The sequence below is a fragment of the Emydura macquarii genome, unplaced genomic scaffold, assembly GCF_026122565.2.
Source record: "Emydura macquarii macquarii isolate MOO-44397 ecotype Brisbane River unplaced genomic scaffold, CSIRO-AGI_Emac_v2 contig_499, whole genome shotgun sequence".
Lineage (NCBI taxonomy): Eukaryota > Metazoa > Chordata > Testudines > Chelidae > Emydura > Emydura macquarii.
In genome coordinates, this window is record NW_027130636.1 from 10532055 (window position 1) to 10556093 (window position 24039).

Here is a 24039-nt window from a genome sequence, read left to right on the forward strand (position 1 = left end):
GCAAGTGCCTTTGATACGGTTCAAGAAACCTGGTTCACAAGTAAAGATACATAACTGACTACAGCTGATGACTCCCCGTAGTTCTTCATTGTGGTTGCTCTTTTGCGAGCACACTGTGGCTCTTTTTTCCTACCTGCGTGCTCTTGTTTGAAGAAGGCAGCCAAAATTCCCAAACAACTTTCCTCTGTATACTCAAGTCAAAATCTGTGACACCAAACTGATCTGGAATATTTAGTTAACATTTTCAAGTAAGTAAAGCACATACCTATTGTTCTATGATTTTTGGACTTTCCAGCTGCCTTCCAAACAAAACAAAATACACACAGAAACACAAATTTCTGGGGTCTCAAGTCTTGAAGACCTGGGCATGTTATTAATTACACTACAGGATTCAATGCAAGCAATGTTGAAGGCCAGCAGATAAGTTTTATCACACATTACCTTTTATTGGACCAATAAAGAGCCTTTATAGCTTGAGACCTTATCAGACTAGTGCAAAGCTTTCACAAACAGGTTCTGCTGCAATCCAACAGATTGTATGAATTCACAGCCAGCGCTTTTGTCAAGTGAACAAGAGCAGTAGCAGCACTGCAGTCCCTATTCCCCCTATGAAGCCATTGTGAAAGTTAAGCAAAAAATAAATCTAAGGGAGAAGAAAAGTTAAATACAGACACACTAAAGTACCCTGGAGCCAAAAATAAAAGATCTAAGAAGTGTTCAAGTTTCAGGAAATAATATAATTTTTGGCAGCTAATAAATTCCATTTATTAAAATTCAACTCCTTAAATATTCAAGTATGCTGAACAGTTCTATCACAACTTTAAGAAAATATATTAATTCTACCACAACTAAAAAGCAGATGTTTATAAAATCAGTATTTCAAGAATGTCTAGAAGTCCCAATCTATTTAAATAAAAATCAACAATTTTAAGAGGAAGAAAGAAAAGATTTTAAACAGCTAGACTGGCAAAATGTACCTGTAAGCTGAAAATCAAGCTGTTTTTTTTTTTTTCTGGACCATGTTTCACCATCAATAATAAAGATGCTACAAAAGAAACAACACTAGCAAATTCTATGTCTTGATATAAGTCATAGAAGAATCCCACTCACTCTCACAGAGCTGTATTGCCTCTGCAATTCTAAAATCTTGTATTTGTCACTAAAGCAAACAAAAAGTATGACTGAATACATTAACAGCCATTTTTCTACCCATAACCATACTCTAAAATCAGGCAAGAATTGCTCTCTCCCCTGTAGTTCCCCTCTATCATGTTTTTTAAAGGAAGTAGTTTTATACCATCTCCAATATATCTCCTATCACTACTATTTTGCAAACTTTTTTTTTTTTTTTTGGGGGGGGGGGGCGGGAAGGGGGGAGAGGAGGATGGGGAGTTTAACTTACACAGTTGCAGTCTCCTCACTAGGGGCCCAATCCAAAGTCCGCTGCAATTAACAGGAATTTCTCTGTATTATGTCAGGGGGGTTTGGATTAGGTCCTAGGCTGCAAAGAGCCTGCCCCAGTTTACTTGCTTCATCTGTAGTTCTGCAAATACTTTATCTATTATTTGCTAACTTTTTTCAAAATGAAGCTATTCCTACTTTCTGTTCCCTGAAATCTCTTTTAGATAGTCTGTATTGTTCAGTTTTTTCCCCAGACACACGGATTTTCGCTTCCCCACCACGTTTCAGTTAACATGCTGTATGTTTAGTTCCCTTATTTTCTTTTTGTTGTGCTCGTTTGATTTACATAAAAACACATTAGAAGAGAAAAACCAGCAAGGCCAAATAACTTGATTTGGACACAAAAATGGCTAGGATTACCCTTTTTTTTGGTGAAGTTGCTAATAACTGCTCTCTAGTAACCAAGTCTTCATGTAAAAAATAATCAATACCCATTATGGTTGTTAAAATAACTTTCAAAATGTGCACTAAAAGTAACATATACACACCTTAATCTATCTGCATGAAATACTCCAGAGAAATGTGAACTACTGCCCTCCATCAGGGTGGTGTTATCTCTGACAAGTACCATCTAAATATCAAAATCAACTGTTCCACTGCTGATACTTCAGCAGGAGTATCAATTGTTAACCCCATCATGGTTGGACTTATTTTTTTGGGCACCTTTGATGTCTGGGTGCCAAATGCATCAAGTATCAAAATCTTCAGCTTCTTTCTTCTCTCCCACTTCCCCAGCTTTTTCAATGTCATAGAATCTCTAGTGCTGTATGTCACACCATGGTGTTGAAGAAAAATGCACTTGAGACAAAGACTTTTGCCAGAAGTACCGCTAGGCAATGCATATGCCCTTGCCATCCTCATGCACAGAGCTGAGGGTATAAAAGAGGAGCGCCCACCATCTCATTCTCCATTCCTTCGCATCACTATCTAATTAATATCTGAAGTAGCGGGGGCAGTAGGAGGGTTGCACAACATATCTCGTAGAACAATGGTTACTGCACACATTTACATTTTTCTCCTTCCAGTGACTGTGCATATATACATTCCACTCACTAGAATTATCATTGCAGGTGGTGGGACTTCAGATTATCTGAAGGGAAATAGCAGTACTGACTTCTGAAATTGGCATTGTCCTGGGAAGATTAAGTGACAGTATACTGTCTAGAAAAGACATGTTCCAATGACCATGCAAATGTCTATTATCAGTATTCAAGAAGGCTGACCAAGCAGAATGAGTTATTACTCTCCAAGGAGAAACCTGTGTTAGATTATAGCGGCGCTTGATACAGTAAGATATCCAGTGAGACACACACTAGTTGTAACCGGTTGCCCTTTATGCCTTTCAGTGAAGCCTAGAAAAAGCCTAGCAGATGGACTGCACAAAGTCATCTCAGATCAAGTAAAAGGACAGAGAGCCCTCCAAATGTGCAAAGTAAGAAGCTTCTCTTTGGTTTGCTGGAATGAGGTTTCTGAAAAAAAACACTGGAAGGTGAATGATCTGATTGAGGTGAAATGCAGATACAATCTTAGGCACAGACTTAGGATATGACTTAAGATAAACCTTATCTTTGTGAAATGGCATGAAGGGGGAGGAGATGTTAGCCAACAAAGCCTGGAGTTCCAACATCCTTCTTGCAGAAGTAACTGCTACCAGAAACACAGTTTTCATTGATAGAAATGATAAGTAAGTAGTTGCTAAAGGTGCCAACAAGGAACCCATTAAACAGTACAAAACCAAATTCAGGTCCCTTGAGGTTCCTGGATCAGACATACGAAGGTACATATGAACAATACCCTTTCAAAAACAAAAACCAACCTAGATACCAAGGGATGTCAAAAGGACAGAAAACCTATCTACTAGCAGATGTATCGCAGAGATGGAGACTGAACCTATGGAGAGGCCAGACAATTTCAAATGCAGCAGGTAGTCTAATATGTGTCTAGTTTCCATATTGCTTGGTGACAACTTGTGAGACTCGGCCTATGCTGAGAACCGTTTCCATTTTGCTGCATAATTGGCTGTGTTTGTGTCCTTCTTGCTGCACACCAAAATGGCTTGGACATTCTATGAGCAAACTCTTCCCTCATTGCTCAACCAGAAATCATCCACACTATGAGGTTAAGAGATAGTAGGTTAGGATGAAGTAATCACCTCGGTTATGACTTATGACACAAAAGGTTCTTGACCAAAGGTAGGGCTATAAAAGGCTGAACCAAGATTAAAATGGTGCGCCAATACTGCCTTGGCCAGACAGGTGTTCTGAGGATTAAAGTTGCTTTGTCCCTTTAGCCTCCTGATCACCCACAGAATTAGAGGGACAGGTGGAAATGCTTACATCAGAAGACCTGGCTAAGGGATAAGGAAAACATCTGTCAAAGAATCTGGGCTGCAACCTGTTCTGGAGCAGAATTTCCTGCATTTGTTCTTCAGGTTGGTTGCGAAGAGGTCTATTTGAAAGAGCTGATGTAGAATGTCTTTGTCGACTGACCTGTTCAGGTGGTCTAGGACAACAGTTCTCAAATGCGGCCACCAGGGGGTTTCTGTGCAGCCATGAGCCTCTCTCCCCCCAGCTGCAAAAATCCACCCAACCCAACCCGGTTTCATCTGACCACAAGCCTGGGAGGGACTTGTTGGGAGCAGCCCCCACAGGGTGAATAACCCCTGACCCCTGGCTCCCAGAAGCACCTGCCACTACAAGACTGCATTGCCAAGGTAAGTGACACCTCCTCCCCTCCCGCATCTGCCTCGGGGTTCGCACCCCTCCCTGCCAGCCACAGGCTGTCTGCCAGTGCCTGGGGTCCCGCCTTCCACCCCCTTCACTCTCTGCCTTCCTGCCAGCCACTCAATTGTCTCCTGGGTCCGCCTGATCACCTGCTTCCTTGAATTCATCCACTCACACTTGCCCCCCCCCCCCCCCTTGCGCCTGGCAGTCACGCCAATGCCTCTGGGCCCCAATTTCCACCCTGTTCCCTCCCTGCCTTTCCGGCACCCACCCCGCCTCCCTCCCTGCCAGCCACTCAATTGCCTCCAGGGTCCTTGCATTCACCCACTCATCCCCCCCTCCCTGCAACTGTGCAAGTGACTCCAGCCCCCATCAGCCTGCTCCTTAAGCTGCAGTTAGTTCTACCCCCCCCCCAAGCAGCCCCCTCCCTGCCTCCTTCCAGGTGGCTCAGGGCAGTTGCTGCACCTGTAGCCAGATTGGCTGTTCTGCCCGGAAGAACAAATAACTCCCTCCAGCCACCTGGCAGGAGCTGCAGTTCTTCCTGCACCCCACTCACCTTTCTCACCTGAAAGGTGAGAGGGGCAAGTGAGGTAGCTTTTCCATTCAAAGAGCTCCTGAACTTTCGCTAATATTCTGATCCACACAATTGATGCATCAAAACCCAGAACTTATTTGGACATTTATATGTGCATGTTCATTTGATTTTCCTAACATTAACTGAGTACATTAGGAAAAATTGTCAATGCGGCCACCAGCAAGAGTTGGCAAGAGTCTGAGGCCACCCAAAAAATTGTTGTGAGAACCACTGGTCTTGGAAGTTCCTACTGAGGAAAACTGCAATAGTATTCATCACCCCCCAGAGATGAAACACTTTTAGCAAGACATTGTTCTTTATGTAGAAGTTCCATACACGGATCATTTTCCCTGTCTGTGAATAGAATCAAAAGGCTGCTTTCACTATAACACAGAGGAGAAGCACTGTGTATTCCTTCACCGAGGAAACCTCTTGCTGAGTGGGCATGATTTCATACACATTTGGATCCTGGTTCTTGAGAAACCAGACAGACTGAACTTGAGGGGGAAGAGGAAGATGGAATATACTTTATTAGATAGGAATGGTAACTACTGATAAGTGTAGACCCAGGGTCATGTTTCACAATTTTGTATTGAAACCATTTGTTTCCATCACTCTTGTTTCTCATTAAATATTTATTCTTCCTTAAATAAACCTACTTTTGTTTTAGATGCTCACAAGTGCTGTGTGGTTTTCAGGAGTGGTGGTTTAAGGCAAAAGTGGGGTACACTGCACCACAAGGTGCAAAGGATCTGGAATTTCTGTGACTAACCAATGTCTGGGGCTGGATATCCCAGGGGAATGATTCAAAGAAACTCAGGACCAAGGTGCACCTTTTGTTAACCTGAAAAGTTAAGGCTGACATAGCCCAGAAGAGAGCGCTTGAGTAGCTGAAAGGCTGGTGGTATGCAGGAACTGATCCAGCTACCACAAGAAAGCCTCTGCCTCCAGTGAGAGGGAGTCCAACAAAGTGACTCCCAGTCCCGGATACTCCAAGAACCATCATAGAAGGATGTCATAGTTCTAAAGCAGCTTCACTATGAGCTAGAGAAGGTGACTTCCTTCTGGATTGTGTAGCTGATGGAGCCAAGAGAGCCTCAGAGCAGTCCAAGAGGCCAATACAGCCAAAGAAGTAGTCCCATTTTTGCACTGCCCATGGTGGTGTACAACATACCAGGCAATCTCTATAAGAATACTGGGGTCTTCCTCTATGGCTCAAGTCTACTTAGCATGAGATCTATATGGAGATCTGAAAAATCTTGGAGATACAGGTCTATCATGGTCTGAAACTGAAGAAATGAAATATAACTCTCCTTACTGAAGGAGGTGCAAGTCCAGTGGGCGTTGGAGGAAGTCTAAGCACCAGAGGTGCACAGTGTTACCCTAAAGGTACCAAAGTTGATGAAGAATCTGACAGTGCTGGTGGAAGCGGAAGAGGCAGATAGAATGCTGAAAGGCAAATTGACGGTGCCTACATAGACTTCAATCAAGATGCAGGGAGAACCAATTGTGCTTCGGTGGTAGGGAATGCTAGCGGACTCAATTTGAAGTTGGGGACAATGGAGCAAAGACGAGTCTGGCAAAAGGACACACAAAGTCATTTGCCATGAGAACAGCTTGCAGCATCAACAGCAGAATTAAGCATGCAGCTGCTGGAACTAGTACAAGATCTGAAGATGCCACAGTCAAAGATTTCTCTGGTAAAAGGAGAAGACATTGGTTTCAATGGTCCTACCAAAGTCCACGATGCTATCTCATACAGTGTCTATGAATACTGGTGCTTATGACCAGACCTCCACTCAGAAATGGAAGACTTTATTAGCACCTTTTTGCTGGATGAGGATTGTGGTTTATCAGTCTCAGATGGTTTTGAGTGCTTTGAATCCGCCGCAGGTGAGGAAAATCTACATTTCTCACCCAAAACCAGCTTCAGAACTATGGCAACTGAAGGGCCAACTCCTTGTGGAGGAACTTTCTGCTTTCTCATGATCAGAGTCAGGTTCAGAAGAGAGAAGCACAGCCTTTATTAGAAGATTAACTTTAAGGTGGAAATCACTCATTTTTTTCATCCTCATGGGGAATGAGGTACATTTGTCTCTCACACATCCCTCACCTAAGCAAATTAGGCAACTTTTTATGCCTATTGATGACAAGGATAACAGCCTGCCTCTGGTACACTGTTTAAATACAGGGGATTTCTGCATGGCCAAAAAACAGCTATTAACTAACCAACTACACTAACATGAAGTACAATTATATACAAAGAAAATCTTCTCTAAGCTAGCTAACCAAGATTCAAGAGTGAGAGAGCTCCAATTTTTGCTGTGGATGGTAAGAAAGAAGAGAGAAAGGTGATGGCCCACACACATTCCATGCCCTCAGCTCCGTACACGAGGATGGCATGGGCACATACATCTTCAGCGTGCACATTCACACATAAAAGAGAACTAGGGGTTTCACCAGAGATTTTAGGTGCAGCATGCCATAGAATACAAAGAGACCTAAGGTGTCCAGTAGGTCTGCAGGTAGGAATGGAGACTGGGAGAGGATCGTGGGACCACTAAACCACTGGTGTATGAGAAAAGAGAGCCACATTCCTGCATGTTTTACCCAGGGTCATAGTTTGGGGAGAGGGACAGGAGGGGCGTTGTCCCCAAACTGAAACCCTGGGGTAGGCGCAGAATTTGCCTCCCCTCCTACCCATGTGGCTCCACTGGCCTGACTGGAGATTCCCTCGCCCTCCCCCATAAAGAAGTCAAACTATGGTTATGGTTTTACTTTAGGGGTGCAAAGTTCAAAATGGTATGCACTTTGCAACAGCAGGCAGAAGCAACAGTGGGCAGAAGTTGGGGGAAGTGTGTGAATAGCGGTTTTGAGGCTTCCAACTAGCAACTTCCTTGAAACTTGTACACCTCCTAAAGTATATCAGCAGTGCTCTTTGTTCTTGCCATTCTTCCTAGCCATTATGTATGCACTTAAAGTCGCGGCAGATAAGAAAGGAAGGGAGTCAGTGCCATAATTCACATTAGAGTTTAAAACATGGGGCTTTCCACATTAAAAATGTCATCTCAATGGACATTGTTTGAGCTCTCCCCCGGCAGGGATCTAATATTTATGGATGTTTGTATTTCCATCGATGCTTTGGTTTTACCACTTGGTATTTTCACACCTCTGCTTGTTTTAATGGTTTCTTCCTTCCCTCTCCTTCTCTATAGACTACCTATATGCTGTGTGAGGTTTCCCACGCACACAAACCAATATCAAGTCTCTTTCCCAAGGCTATCAACATTCTGGGACAGTTATCTAAACAAAAGGAGCATCAGTTAACAGAATGTGACTGGAAATATATTATACATTTAACCTTCTCAGAGTTAAAATTATAGGCAAAAAATTTCCAACATAACATAAAAAGACTATGTATTTTTTCACTAAATCCCAATATTAGGAAATTAAAAATTTTAATGAGTTTTCCTTTGAAAAACAATAAAAAATGTTAAACATGGAAAGGAGAAACAGAATAGCTCAACAAAAAACCAACAAGGACCTAACCATTCAACAATTGGTTTTTATACTTCTATTTTTAAAATTACTCAAAAACTAGGATAAAGAGACCTCAAAATAAAACAAAATCAATGGCCTCATGATATTATATAATCTAGGAGGCATGAGATCTGGATTATTCTCTATTTGGAAACAGGTGGTCTTTTTTGTCTGTTTTGTTCTGTTTCTAAAACAGCAGAAAGGCCAAATCTAGATTCATATTGTGAGGACAATCCTCGCAATAGCATTTATAATTTTCATCGTTTCGTTTTTCAGACTTCAATGTATTATTTAGGGCAGTGTTTCTCAATTGGTGTTCTGCGGAACGCTGGGGTTCTGCGAGATGAATTTCAGGGTTCTGCGAAAAATTGAAACCGCGCGCCGCCGAAAAGGGCCGACAGCGCGCGCTGCCGAAAAGGGGAAGATGTCCCGGATTTTTCAGCGGAGACTATCGCATGGCCCCGCAGAAGTTAAAAAGGGTTCCGCAGCCAAATTTAATTGAGAAACACTGATTTAGAGTTATGTGGATCCATTTAAAAAGAGCATTAAAGGCAATAATTAACATTGTCACACTCTTAGAATATATGTCTTTTTTCAGTTTCTTTTGTTAATTAAGTAGATATTTTTCAGTTTCTTTTGTTAATTAAGTAGATATAGCAGAAAAATTAAAGAAAAATAAAGGTCAATATTTCCTAAGAGCTAGTTTGTGACATTATGACATAATGCCAAGCAAGTGGCATGATACTGGGCTGTCCCTGGAGCCTCCCAGAAGAGTGTGTGTGACTCCCAGACTCTGGGCAGAGAATAGACTGCAATAGTCTATACTCATGCAGCATGTGCTCCTTCACACACAGGCATTTCCCATGCACCAGCACAAGAGAAGAGATGTAGCAGCTGTTTCCCAAATGTAGGACACAACAGTATAGCACACTGCAAGGGAACATACTTGCTTAATGAAGTATAAATAAAAAGGCCAATTTCCCCTTACTGGTGCCTCACTGTAGGTGAGTTGACAGCTACTGCCAGCATTTTAAACATCATGTCAATTAAAGCTACTCTGAATAACTAGCCTTCATCAGAACTCCTGATACTGCTAACACCAATTGCGTTGAACCCAAATTTTGCAAGATTTCCCTAGTATAAACAAAAGTACAAATACACAGCCCCCGCTCTCTTTTCCTATTCCCAATCTCAGGGTTGCATTTTAACACTGAGTTTTTGCAGGTTCCTCTCTAGAAACAAAGTGTACCGATGAGAACATCAGGATTAAACAGCCTGAAAAACACATCAAACATGACTGCTGCATTTTGTAATATATCTTTATGAAGAAAGGGCATCACACTGCTAGTCACTTGCAGGTGGATTCTCTGTACCTTCAAGTCTTTAAACCATGATTTGAGGACATTAATACCTCAGTCATAGATCTATTACAGGAGTGGATGGATAAGATTCTGTATTGCATTATGCAGGAGGTCAGACTGGCCTGCATTGTGCAGGAGGTCAGACTAGATGATCATATTTGTCCCTTCTGACCTTAAAGTCTATGACACCCAGATTACAGGCCTGAGTGACAGGCAGGATGAATTAGTCCATTTACTTCAGTGGCACAGCTCATGTACTTAAGAGTTTGTAGTTTGGGACCTAATGTTTCATGATAAAAACATTTTACATGAGCATTGGCCAGCCAAGATATCGATCTTAAACAGGGGACTCAATTTTTTTTCATAAAATTAAATGTTTTAAAGCAGTATGATAAGTCTCTATGCTACCCTACACCACGGTCATTTTTATTTATTTATTATGTATTAGAAGAGGATATCTAATTACAGTAAACCATGCAGACCTTTAAAAGTTTATTATAGTGTGTTCAAAGTTACAGTTTTGTAAAACAACAAAATCTTGCAAGGCTCTCTCCTCACAGACATTTGGAGAAAGGGCAGAGGTAAGGTTTGGAGAGATTTTGTTATGCCTGCCTGCCCTGGAAGATTTGTTATTTTATTATGTCTTCTGTTGCATATTTGTATATGTATGTGGAGTGGGATAATCAGTTGATTGAGACAATTTATTGTGCAAATTATGCTATGTAGAGGTGCACAGCGCATCAGATAGGCACTTCTGTCTGTTCTACAAAACTGAAAAATATTATGAGCAATATCAAGTTCCAGAAGTCATATCTTTTCTTTGATTAAAGATGCAGTTTGCTCGTTTTACTTAAAACGTCATCCAACCTGCATCACTGCTCATGTTTTAATTAGAACTTCAGACAGACCTACTCTTTTTAACTGTTTGTTTGGGAAAAGAAAGGGAGAACGGGACTTAATACATTCAACAGACAGTGAATTAAAAAGTGAATTGAACAGTGTTAACAGCACAATTACATATTTATCACTCAGGAATGAAATATAAACCTCAAACATATTTACTGTACTTATTGGTTTTATACTAAAAGATGGCTTTATGAAATGGTATGATCTAATGTTCCAAGAGCAAACAATTGCAAATCCTACCCAGTAGTATATGTAGTTTTAGAACTACAATTTACTATGAAAAGTGGGCTCTTCACAAATGCATGACTCATCCCACAATGGAGAGAAGAAAAGAAAACTTTTTTTCAGAACTGAGATACTACATAGTAAACACTGTATAAAAACCTAAGGTACGTTAGATAGGAATCTAGGAAATGTTGCTGAGGACTGCGCAGTTAGTTATCCTCTATTACAGTAACAAAGGTTAGACAACACAGGTCCCGATTTTCCACAGTCCTGCACCTTTTATACTTATTTACACGGTGAAGAGTGAAGGCAAAGTAGGTGTAAAATTCTACAATTCTGATTTTATGGCAGTTTACACCCACTTTGTACTAGTGCTTGCAGCAGAACAAAGCTACTAAGAACAACACTCACCCTCATATTTTCAAATATTTCTCTTGCACAATCGGGAATCATCATACATCCATAACAAGGAATTTAACATACACCATAACTAAACATTTGGACTCCACCTCGTAGTCTGACCATACAGATAGGCAATATGAAATGTATCTGAATTACTTCTAGCATCAGAACATCCACCCTCCTTATCCTAGCCACTTTTCATTTGGATATACACTCCCCACCAACCAAGTTAGAAACTACCTTTACAATCCAAACAACAGCTATTTTCCATACATCTGCTGTACACATCTGTGTTATCTGAAACTTTGCAGAGATCAATAAAGTGTACTTCTGCAATAATTCTTCAATAAATTATTTTTCATTATATGGCCTTTCATGACAGACTGTACAAACAAAACACTCAAACATTAACACTACTCACATGTAGTAAGTCTCAAGCAATTTTGCACATCTGTTAAATTGGAACACAGAACTTCAGTTATTCACTAATAATCAACCAACAAGTCATGATCTGGCTTCCCAGTCTGCTGCTCTCACAGCTGTACCACGTGGCCAGGCCACCGCTGTTCTAGGCATGGCGAGGAGGTTTTTTCAGGAGGAGCCAGCGAGACAGGGTGACATGAGACAAGGGAGGTGAGTCTTTTGGGGAGACTAATGCTGAGGGCCCTGGCGGAATTTGAACTGGCACACTCTGGCTTTTAATTTTGCCAAATTTAAATTTTGTAGCAAACTGATTCATTCAAAGCCATTCATCAGAAGATGCTTACTTTTTTTCTACTGGTGAGAGGATTTTTCAAGCCTTTCCCTCACCAATAATATTTTGCTTGATTTCCTTCATTTTTTTTCTCCTAGATCAAATAGAAATTCTGCCCCATCAAAACTTAACTCTTTTATTTCTCACAGCTGCCAGAACCCTGTCTGAGTCTGAGCTCAACATACTAGCTGTCCGAGTTCAACATACCAGAAATGAAACATTAGTGCCACTAGTATTTCATTTCGCACTGTGTATCGCAAAAGTAATCCAGTAACTTCTCCATACTATAATTAGATCCCTTTATTGAAATGCAGTAATTTGTTTAGAAAGTGTTCTATAAATGCAGCCATATCTGAAGATTCCTTCATAACAAAGTCTATTTACTCTCACACATCTAATTTTTCAAGAAATTCTATAAAGTCTCATGAACACAGAATACTGAAATATTAGTTTACTTTGCAAGGCTGTGTTCTGAGAAGTTGCAATCAAAGTCTATGTTTTAAAGAAGATCTGCAAAGAAAAAAGAAATAGGGTTTCTGCCCCTTCCTTCATTTAGGGACACTAGCATATTCTAAAGTCAACTTGCTGCAGACCTACCCAGAAAATCTGAGTTTTGCTTTGTTAAAACTTTACTCTGATATTTTCTTGCTTCACGCAGGGAAAAAGCAAGTTTTTTTAATTTGTCCAAAAAGCATTAAAAATTAATAGCCCTGTAGTTGAAAATCCTTTATTTCGCCACATAAGAAGTACTAAGTTTTCTGACCGGTTTTCTGATCAGTTCTGCCTTAGCCCTCCACAGGTAGTTCCATCGCCTTGCCATCAATCTTTGACCACTCTGCTGACCTGATAAGAAAGTATGAATTTTGATGTTAGATACATGCCTACTATAAACGGATTTGAGACCTGCACCTATTTTTCATTCTGACAGTTAATAAGTGGCCCTGACTTTTGGTCATTACCAGCTTGGGGTTGATTCGAACTGGTCACCTAGAGATTTAAGAGACCATGTTCCATTACCATCCCCCCCAAGCAATTCAATCTCCAAAGAGCAGCTTTAAACACTAATATACTGCTATTTCAAATCAGCAAGCATATGAGGGGAAACCAAAGGCACGTGGAAATAAAGATCTCTTTGAATCTTATGACTGATCACAACCAATGTTCATTCCAATCAAAGTAGAAATAAAGTTAGGACACATCTGCTTCCATTGAATTTATTTTATGTGACCAAAAAAATCTGTCATTTGAGAAAGTACATGTTAAAATATTTGATACTATCAGTTGTACTGGAGAGACTAAGACAGGAATGTCCCTAACCTCCCACAAAGTTTACCTAATAGTTACCTAAAACAGGAAGGTAAATAGAAGGGGTTAACCATTTACAATTGAATGCCCAATTAATTCTTTAAAAAGACACCCCCTTTAACACACAAACATTAAAAAACCCAAATATTTTAAATGCAATGGCAAGGGATTTTTTCTCTGCCTTTTTATGGCTAATTTTTATAATGCTTCATAAAAGAGTAGATTTTCATTCCCTAAAAATGACAGCGCCTCAGTAAAAGCTCCCGATCAAAGCAAAAACATTCTAGCTATTACACATTTTACCAGATGTGTTTTTAAAAGTGCCATATAAAAATTAAATTGAGAATTTACAGTTTATATTTCAAATTAGGATGAGAAACAATATTCCTAATCTAAAACTGCAGTGCATACAAATACTTACCAGCTATTAATGTCAGATATATCAGCTGCTGCAACTGAAAGTTTTCATAGTTAAATAATTAATATATTATTTGGATTATAGTTTCACCTACAGCAGTGGTCCCCAAATGTTTACCTCGCACTGCCCCTTCCCATCTGCGCCCCACCTCCCGCCTCAGCTGCAGTTGAGTATCTGAAGTATTTGTGATCTGAGCTGTGGGACTATAGGAATAGAAAAGATAATTATTAGATGAAAATCAGTTGTGTAGGAATACATAGATTATAGTGGTTTTAATAAGAGTATTTTCAGAAGTTTATTAAAAACAGGAAGATCACCAAAAGTAGTCAAGAGGTTATTTTTTTTAATGCACTGAATGCAAAAGCAGCTTTCTGACTGCTACTCTCAACAGGTTGATAAATCAAATTTTTCCTATTTTAAATACTAATGTTGGCAGGAAAACTTTTGCGTGTGTGCGTCAAAAGATTTATGCTTCAGCTGTCAGTTGAAAATCTTCTCAAAATTCAGAAAACTATTCCTCTCCCAAACTCAAAGGATTTGGAATTCATGGAATTTACTACTTTATGTTCCAGTGGACACTAATCACCCCATTATAAACAGTTTAGAGTCATAAGCCCTTCCTTCACTTGCAAATAAAAAACAAAATTGCCCCTCTTCTTTTCACTCCTTTCCCTCTCATCCACATGCTCAGTCATTACAAAAAGAAAATGTTTATAGTAATGTATTATATATACTACCAGTGAAGAACTCCAGCTGATCACAGCCTAAGAGAATCACACTTCATCCTCTCACAAACAGCATTAAAATCCTCACCAACATTATGGCTCAATCCTGCTACAAGCAAGACTTCCACAAACTTTAATCGGAATAACACCAGAGCAAATCTTGCAGTAGGACCATACATGAAGTCATTGCTTATTTCCATACACATAACTCCCTCAAAGTTCCTTGCTTAATCCCACATAGTAAAGTCCAATAAAACTGCACCAAAGATATTTCAAACACCAAAAATAAGCCTCTTTTTTTTTTTTTTTTTTGGCACTGCTTGTTGAATCTTTGATGCTGACTACTTCATACTCCTAGATCAGCTCTATACACACATGCCAGAATCTCTGGTTGCTTCCTACTTATTCTTTTTCACATGGTAGTCTTCCTCTGCACTGCTCCTCTTTGGAATCCTTGGTTATGTTCCAACATTGGAGCCAAACTTTCTATCCCTTTTCTTATTGAATGTGTTATCCCTACGATTAGTCTGAATTACCACTTTTATTCCAATGGTTACCTGAAAAAACCAAGTTTACACTAGAGCTGTAGGTCCATAGCTTACCTGAAAATAAGGCAAGATGCCTCAAGCATCCAAAAGGTGAGGCATACAAATTTATTGCACATATTCTTAAAGTTTTGGCTTACATGACAAAGCTTCTCAATCCACTCTTTGCCTCTTTTAACTAAATAAACCTCTGGTTCCTCTCAAAGACTGAAGTGATTCAAATAACTCCATTGCCTCTAAAACCAGCTCTCCATATTCCCCTGTGTATGTCACTGGCTTGCCTCCACCTCTGCTGAAATCCCCATATATACCTTTATTTCTTACCATCTTGTTATTTTTACTTCCTTTTTTATAAATACATTTACACAGCAAACAAAAACAAAACAAAAAAACCACCACCAACCACACATCCCTGGCAGCAAGTCTCAGAACCTGGGTCAACTGACTGATATCCCCCCTACTTAAGATGGAAAGGGATAAGCTACAGAAGGAGTGTATGTGGGGCAAAAACAGGTGGGTTAAGGGGGGGTGTTCAGTGAGTCTGAGATGAAAAGACTGGGGGAAAGAGGGTGTACTGGAGAAAATAGCCAAACAGCACAGGATAGAGAATGTTCAGTCAAAAGTGTGCGTGTTGGGGGGGGAGGGGGCACACAAAAACAAAAAACTTCTCTGCATCTTTCTGCCTCATCGACTCTTCACTTCATTTCCAGTCTTTGCTGATAACTTCCCTCTTCATTACAATTACAGGGGGAAAAACAAGTATTTAGCTGTACAGAGCACTTTTTCCACACAGTTTACATGAAAGATGCTATACAAAATAAAGTTGTGCTGTAATGTTTAATCTTGCCACAGAACAGGAAAATTGTTCACACTGGAATATACTCAGACTTTTTGCAAATATACATTTAAATAAATGCAAGAACCATTTTGTTATCAGGTATGCTTTGCTACCATGAACACTGTCTTCTCTTTATTAATAAATATAACCTGTGCCTTTTACAGACAAATTATATCACTGTTCAATTTTTGAACTGGTGCCTATCCTACACGACAGCTAAAGTATACAACAGAACAAAACCATTCTGCTCAAACACCCCGCCCCCCGCTACAAAAAGCAACAAAATTGCTTCAGAGATGCACAAGGCTACTGCTAAAAATCTCATGAAGAGAGTTAAATCAACCTCACTGGTAAAGTACTCTATAGAGTACTTTAATTTTAAGTATTCTCCAATGCTCTAATTACCTTGCCTTATTTTTAGACTATTTGAACAGTAATCTGTTCACACACATGCACAAAGCTTACCACAAATAAATAAAAAGCCACTCCATCTTAAATCTGCTGCAAATATAAAAGGTTCATAATCTTGCTTTTGAACATTATAATTCAAAACCCATCTCCTGGAATCCCATGTGTAATGTACATCAGATACACAGCTCTGAAATTCACATCTAACAAGAGGAGCTAATGCTTGCTTCTGTATAAAATATTGTGTGTGTCATTTCTAAGCACAAAAAGAAACTCACAAACATGGGATAGAGAGGACTTCCAGCAAGCAGACTGGGCATTTATAAACGCTAAATAAAACTACTATCACACATTGCCTTCATAATACATTATTAAAACCATAAAAAATAACATTCTTTTTATCTGTATCCTCACCAAGCAAGTAGTCCCAATTATTTTAATGAAATTACTAATGAATCTCCACCATCCAAACAAGCTATTGTGAATTCATTTAGAGTCTTAGCTTGCATTACCAGGTACTATCAACTAATCTGAGGACTCATTCCTATGCCTTTAAAAGGAGGGCAGCAACAAGCATGAGACTCCGATAGTCCTGATGCCCAGAACTGAGAGGGGGAGAAGAGCCCTAGAGTGAGAGCGGATGGCCCAGCTTTCAGTGGATTTCCCATCACATACCAGAAATCTGTGCATATCACAACTGATCTGCAGTTCAAGCCCCTGCTTCTTGCAGGGGGTGTAAATCCAACCTTCTAATGAAGAGATCTGTGGGACAGCACTATGACCAGAGTCTCCTGCTGCTAAGGGTTTTTCTACAGAAGGGGCAATCTGGCAATATGCATTATTTAAGTCTGAAAAAGAAGTCACCATCTACAGACTTCCACTTTCTACTTCACGTTCCACACAAACTTGTACAGAAACCCCACGCTTTACGGACAAAGTTGAGCCCACAACAAATCTCTCCTCCATCCATTTATCATAGTACAACAGCTCTTTCCCATTCAATCATCTCTTCCCCTGCAGGCATAAATAAAGCACATTTACTCGGCTATTTTATTTAGTTTTATCACTACTTTACCTCAAATTCTTTTTTTTAATCTCCTAGAACTCAGTTTGAAAAATTAACTACATCTTTCATCCAGTCCACTTGCTCTACCCCTGCCCCAAGGAATTATGCTCTAAATGTTTGCAGGTTTCTGTAAGTGACAAATCAACTGAGAAAAATTACATGCCCAGATTTTTTTTTCTACTTCACCAAGGTAACAGGAGTTATACCAAATTGTTAGATAATAGCAACAGGAGTTATACAAAATTGTTAGATAATAGCAACATGCATAAGAATGTATGTAAAAACAAAATTTGACTCTGATCTTTATGTAATAACTTGCTTTATTAAGACATTTATTAATATTGTATATAGAACTATTTTTCTCCTCTAGCTGGAAATCTTTTGTAAATAAAATCAAGATTATGGGATGAAGAACCATACTTTTCATCACCTTTGGTAATACTCCTTGGTGTTGTATGACAGAACACTAAGTATGAAACACATCCAAAAAATCTCAGTGTAACCATATTTAAAGAAACGTTCCAAAATTAAACAATTGACAGTGAAAGCTTTTTATCAGTGTAAACTTGACTAATTTGTAAGCAGTTCCAATAGGTAACTACAGCACCCATAGTTCTCTCACTCCTTTTTAAGGTAATTCACGATGACAATGCTTTCTATGAACCCAGTTTTGCCCTCAGATACCCATGGGCAATTCCTATTGAACTCAATTAAATTACTCGATTTAAAAACACTAACTGAGATCAAAATCTGGCAAAGACTGTGTAATCATGACTGCAATTTTTAAATGTAACAAACACCTTTTGGCTTTTTTCCATATGTTATGACCAAAATCATGCATCTGCAGCAGCAAAGGTTGCACTCAGGGACAGATCAGGGCTCAGATCTGTTCCCAACAAATTTTGAGAAGGACAATAAGTAGCAAGTAGCACATACTTAACTTAACCCTGGCTACCTAATAATGCAAGAATCACACTGTAGTATAATTGCTTGAGTCACCATTTGTAGTCATGGAAGTTTAATCTGGCATAAAAGTTTCAGAAAATGCAAAAATGTTTATATCCACGAGCCCACAGCACTTTGTTTAATCACATCACAAATATTTGCACATTAATGCCCCAATCCTGCAACTCTGATGGATCCTTACTCCCAAGTGAATTCCCACTGAAATTAAAGGTGTAAGGATTCACCCACATAGATCAGATTGCAGGATCAAGGCTTTTCAGTCAGCACATAAATTCAAGAATTACTGCTCCAGCAAAAACATCTAGCATGAACACCACCCATTCTCTGGTACTACAATTTTCACAGCAGCACCTCTGACCTACAGTAGATAACAGCACTATTGTTTTTCTACCTCATCTTCCATGCTCTTTTTAATCTGGTTTAAAATTTTATTGCATACCCCATGGCCTCAGACATAATCAAAGCCTTTCCTTTGCCAATCAGTGGCATGCTTTCCTTTAAAAAAAAAAAAAAAAAAAAAATCAGAATTTTTCAGAAGTCCAACAAACAGGAGTCTCAAAAAGTGACAAGAATTCTGTGGTTTGATCAAGAGTGTTTTCTCAAATGAGGTAAATAAACAGTTTAATAAACCCCAAACAGCTCATACTATAAGTGACTCTTTGAGAAACTAACAGTATTAGCATGAGATGGCAGATATAACACATTCAGACACTTATAGCAAAATTTTCAAGAGTGATCAATGATTTCAGGTACTTTGGTTTTTGGATGCCCAAACTGAGAAACACAGAGTTTCCTTTTCAGACATGCTGAACAACCCGGTGTCTCAAACTGGGCATCCAAATATGAGAAATGCTCAATCAGATACCACTTTTGGAAGTTTGGTAGCAAGCTTCTCTATGCAACTCTGTCAATGACCCTCATTTCTAGTCTACAGCACCTCAGCTAGTTCAAGCCTAGATTTGTCTCCAGCAGAGACTGCCAGTTGCAAGAAAGTGAATGGTAATGTTTGTCATGAACACATCAGTGGTGTCATTAGTGACTGCAATACAACCACTACACTCACATTAATTTCCAATTATGATGTAACCCAAGTTTTGTAGCTGTACAATTGAACACTAACATGCAATATTATCTAGCTTGTGAGCTTGTCTACACAATTAGTCCAAAGCAAGCCGGAGTGTGAAGCAACCCCAAACTAGCCTGCCACATGCTAACTGTCCAAGTGGACCCTGCTGACATGCATTAGTGTGCTTTGATCTAGTCCCACTTAAATAGGACACTAAGAAACTAAGTGAGAGACAGCAGGGTCCACATGAACAGTAACTGAGTTGCAGGTTAGCATGGGATAGATTCACACCCCAGTTGTCACAGATTAGTTGTTTGTGCAGACAAGAGAAAGCAAAAAAAGTTTAATGGATTTTCACTGTGAATCAACTAACATACAACATTTTTCACAACTTGATATTTACCTCTTGGCTGTTAGATGGCACAAACAGACATACACATAGTTTGAAAGTAAGTAGGCATCATGCCTCTAAAATGTTGCATGATTCTTTCAATGTGACTTGCACAGAGGGAAAAGGGGTTACTGCCCTTTCCTTGCTTCTTTATGATGTATAAAGAAACATTTTGTCAAAACTTTTTTCTTTAGAATCAGAGCCAAAGCTCTATACAGTTAGAGAACTAGGAAGTTTATGAGATCAGATATTCCAAGGATGTGAAACCTGATTTAACTGAAAGGGGAAGTGATTTTTATTCACGGTGTTTAAAAACTGTTTTTGTTAACACCTATTTAACAAATATTTTGGAGAAAAACTCCATTTTTAAAGAATTCACACACTTCTACCTCATCAATTATGGGCTGAAAAAGGTGCCAATTCATAGTTCTAAGTCACCACAGAGCAAACAGGAAGATAGGACTTGACATTTCTCTTAAGAGTAATTTTAGTTCAAGAGTGCTCTATATAGCCATACATGTGAGATGCACTACTCAGCACCACTAAGCATTAGAATCCTTCTGAAAAAGGTAACTTGGCTTCCAGGAGTTCACAAGTCGCACACAAAATTTTGGAGCCAAGTTTACAAAAGGCAATATGGTCCCCACCCACCTTATCTTCCTGCTAAACTCCAGAATCCTGAGAGTGTAGCACTCCAGAAAGAATATGCACAGGCAAAACTCTTGAAGAACTACAGTTATTGGTAAGTAGCCTGCCCTTCGTCTTCAACATGACTTCTAAATATTTCCATTTGTGGGAGTCTAACTAGTGGTACAAACCCTGGGAAGGAAAGCATACCTATGTCAGTCAGGGATGTGAAGAAGTGTCATTCCCTGACTGAGAATTATGCTGGCAAGAGTCCCTCACGCAGATGAAGTTATACCAGCAAAATTTTGCTTTAATTGGCATAATTTATTTTGCTCAGGGGAGTTGGAATAAGCTACATTAGCAAAAACACAGTTTAGCCTGTATGACATGGGACTATACCAGTAGTACTTTGCCAGTATAGTATACCAGTATAGCACTTATGGTTGTCAACTTCCTAATTGCTGAAAACTGAACACTCCTACCCCGCCTCGTCCTGAGGCCCCAGTCCCCTCCTCCCTCTGTCACTCACTCTTCCCCCCAGGACTCACCTGCCACCTGCAGATCTGGGACAGGAGGACCTGACAAGGAGCCTGCCTGCCCAATTGGGGCACAGCAGAGGTCGGTCCCTGGAGTAAGAGGCCTAGGTGGGGAAATCAAGGCACAGTGGGGAGTCAGTCCCCCAAGCGATGGACCAAGACAGGGAAATGGGGCGGGGTTGGCCCATGGAGCACGGGGCCATGACAGGGGGCATTCAGGGCAGAGGGGGACAATTTTCATAGGCCTGTAGACCCTAATAACACTCCTAGTGTAGACCTAGCCTGAGCAGTTCAAGGACCAAAGAACTGTCCTCCCAAGATGAGGATCTAAATGCCAAACTGAGAAAGCAGTGCTGTGTAAATGTGTGAAGAAAAACCAAATAGCAGTTCTGAATATTTTTGTGAAGCAAGTGTTACAGAGGTAGGCTATCAATAATGTTCTGGTGGAGTGAGTGCTAAGATTTTCCAAGTCTGCATAAAGTTACCAATGGACATAAAAGACTCTAGAGAAGCAACTCCTAATGGAGCCCAAGTGAAAAAGTGGACTCCTGGTAGCCAAAGTACCTTTATGCTGGGAGCTACTCAGGTGAAACTCCAAGCCCAGCATGGATGGTAGCAAAGTCAATCCAGATAGTACTCACAGCAGAGATTCTGTATCAGAAGGGTCAAATATGTCCTCCAGATCAGAAAGATCTCTAATAGACACTTCAATCCTGGGATGGCACCATGCGGAAGATGGAGGAATACTGGCACTGAAAATCCAGCAACAACCCCAGAAGAAAGGGGAGCTCAATCAAATCCTAAACTGGAATACTGAAAAGGAACCAGAGATGCCCTCAGAACTGAGGAAACTGACTCAGAGACCTCTGATCCGCTCATGTGCTCCTTGAATCTATAGCAATGTTTTCTCTTCAATTTCTGTGATGGCACCATATCCCCTGGCACAGAGATCCCTCTAACCTCAGCTTCCTTTTACCCTTATGCAAATCCAAAGTTTCCCTTAACATTGGGCCCCACTGACATCCTGGAGTTAAGGGGAGCTCAGCACTAACAAGAGCCCAGTTAGCCACTGGTTGAGAGAGTCCATTATTCCAAGGGAAACAACACTGGGCAGCTGAAAAGACAACACCAAATTCGCTGACAAAGAAGACTCCCCAGCACTGATGATCTCTGGCAATGCAACCAGCTTCTTTGGTGTTGGAGCAACACTAGAACCATACCCTAAGTACTCAGGTGAGTCAGAGCTTAACAACATTGATCCTGGCACCAAGGCTTCTACTTCCCCATTTAAGGGATTTTTGAGGCTGTTCAGTCTCTTCCATTCTTACACAGGAACAGGGTCCAAACTTGAGGATGGATCCAAAGGTCTGGTGCCAAAGTGCCCTAAAAGTACAGCATGCCAAAGAACTGCTGAGAATAGGCTCCCCCCAGATGTAACAGATAGCAGGTATTGTGAGACATATGGGAGTGCAGTCCAGACCAGTGGGATGCTGTATCACCCTGCAACCTAGGGTGCCTTACACTGTCTTGCTGAAGTAGCTCTCAGCCCCAACACACTCCCAGTCCCGCATTTTCCCCCAGAAATGTATGTCTTGTACTCCCCAGCCCTCTCCTAAACAGTTCAAATGTATTAAATCAGTTATTCCTTGAAGGGAATGACATATACTAGCTTGTCACCTTAAATAGAGTTACCCAGACACTAACTGAAACACAATGGATTAGATAAAACAATAAAACAAGATTAACTACAAAGAGCTAGATTAAGTGAGTACAAGCAATGAGGCATAAAAGACAGAAATGGCTACAAGAAAATAAAAAAGGCTTTCTAGTGCCTAGCTTAAACTATATTAGATTTAAAGCAAAGTTTCTCACCACATGCTTCCAACTGCATTACTGACCAAACTCCCCCAGGCCCCCTCCCCCAGAGTCCAATGGCTGTTTTGTCTTCTCAGGTGCAAAGAATGAGGTAGGCGGGGGGGAGGAGGAAGGGGGGTCCTCTTAGTGTGTTTGCCCCTCCTTTTTATAGTTTCAGTTCCCCTCCTGAAAAACATTTCTAGCTGAGAACCAGGAGACAAAAAGTCTGTGTAGAAGGATGTTCCCTGCTGGGTTTCTTCAGCTGTGTGCGTTTTCTTTGTTTTCTCCCTTCCACCCATCTGCTTGATAACTCTATTTACAGCTTAAATGCAAATTAAGACAAGCATACACTCCTTTGTGCAAGACAGGTTTGTTTGGCCAGTTTGGTGCTACATGAGTCTGAACATGTATTTTTACTATCATACAGGGAACTATACAACTTTACAAATAAAGCTGCTACACACATTTTAGCATGATACTACTGATCAGCAAATTATGAGTTTTTGAATGATATCTCACAAGGCATACTTTGTACAAAGATTACTACAATAGTGAGTAAGGGTATGAACACAAGGGTGTACTGCATCACAATGTGCATCTGACTCCAGAGAAGAGAAGGGCATAAAATAAACATTTTATTAAACCTGTTTTTCTCCCTTTAGGTCCTTAGGATCTGGATAGGACATTGTGTCTTAGAATCAAGTTGGAGACAGTCCAGGAATCTAAATGCCTTAGATAAAAACTACTATGTAACAAAAAAGCCATAACAAGTTAACAAGAGATTCTTGGTTGGGGAAAAAAGTTTATCTGGACTATGTCTGCAATAAACTATAAAACAGAAAGAACTGCAGCAGTTGGAGACTGCATGACCACTTATACATTTGGCGCTGCGGAGGGCAGGTCACTCAAGTGGTCCCAACAGGCACTGTTTTTCTTGATGATAATTGAAGCTCAGGAGCACTATAGGAAGGAAGTAGGAATATGCAGAAACTACATCAAAGAAATTTGTTAAAGGATAGAAGATGCCATGAAGCCCTACTAATAAATAAAGAATCATAAAAGGGTACCTTTAAATAGACATCATACAGTTAAAGTTGCTCACAAAGTTTCAGAGGTTTTGAAGCAACCGCACTATTTCCCCTCTCATTTCAAAGAGTATGTCTACACTACAAACATGACAGCAGCACACCTTCAGTGCTGCTGCTATGCTGCTGCAGTGTAGATGCTTGCTATAGTAGTAATGCAAGAGATTTTTCCCCATCACTGCAGCAAATACACTCCCTCAAGAGATGGTAGCTCTTCTGTCGACCTGCAAGTGGATTCACTGGAACTTGGGCTCACTTCAGCT

The 24039-nt window shown here is 40.2% G+C and overlaps 1 protein-coding gene across 6 annotated transcripts in view; it reads right to left on the reverse strand.

The window, feature by feature from the left end:
* PIK3CB (phosphatidylinositol-4,5-bisphosphate 3-kinase catalytic subunit beta) overlaps positions 1-24039 on the reverse strand; it is a 317999-nt gene that overhangs the window by 127770 nt on the left and 166190 nt on the right. The window contains exon 2 of one of the 6 annotated variants that reach the window (XM_067538931.1): positions 12710-12789. The exons of 4 other annotated variants lie outside the window; for them this stretch is intronic. The gene's annotated coding sequence lies outside the window, so the exon portion shown is untranslated. Of the gene's footprint in view, positions 1-12709; positions 12790-24039 lie in introns of those variants that run through there. One more of the 6 variants, XM_067538937.1, reaches the window with a different exon arrangement.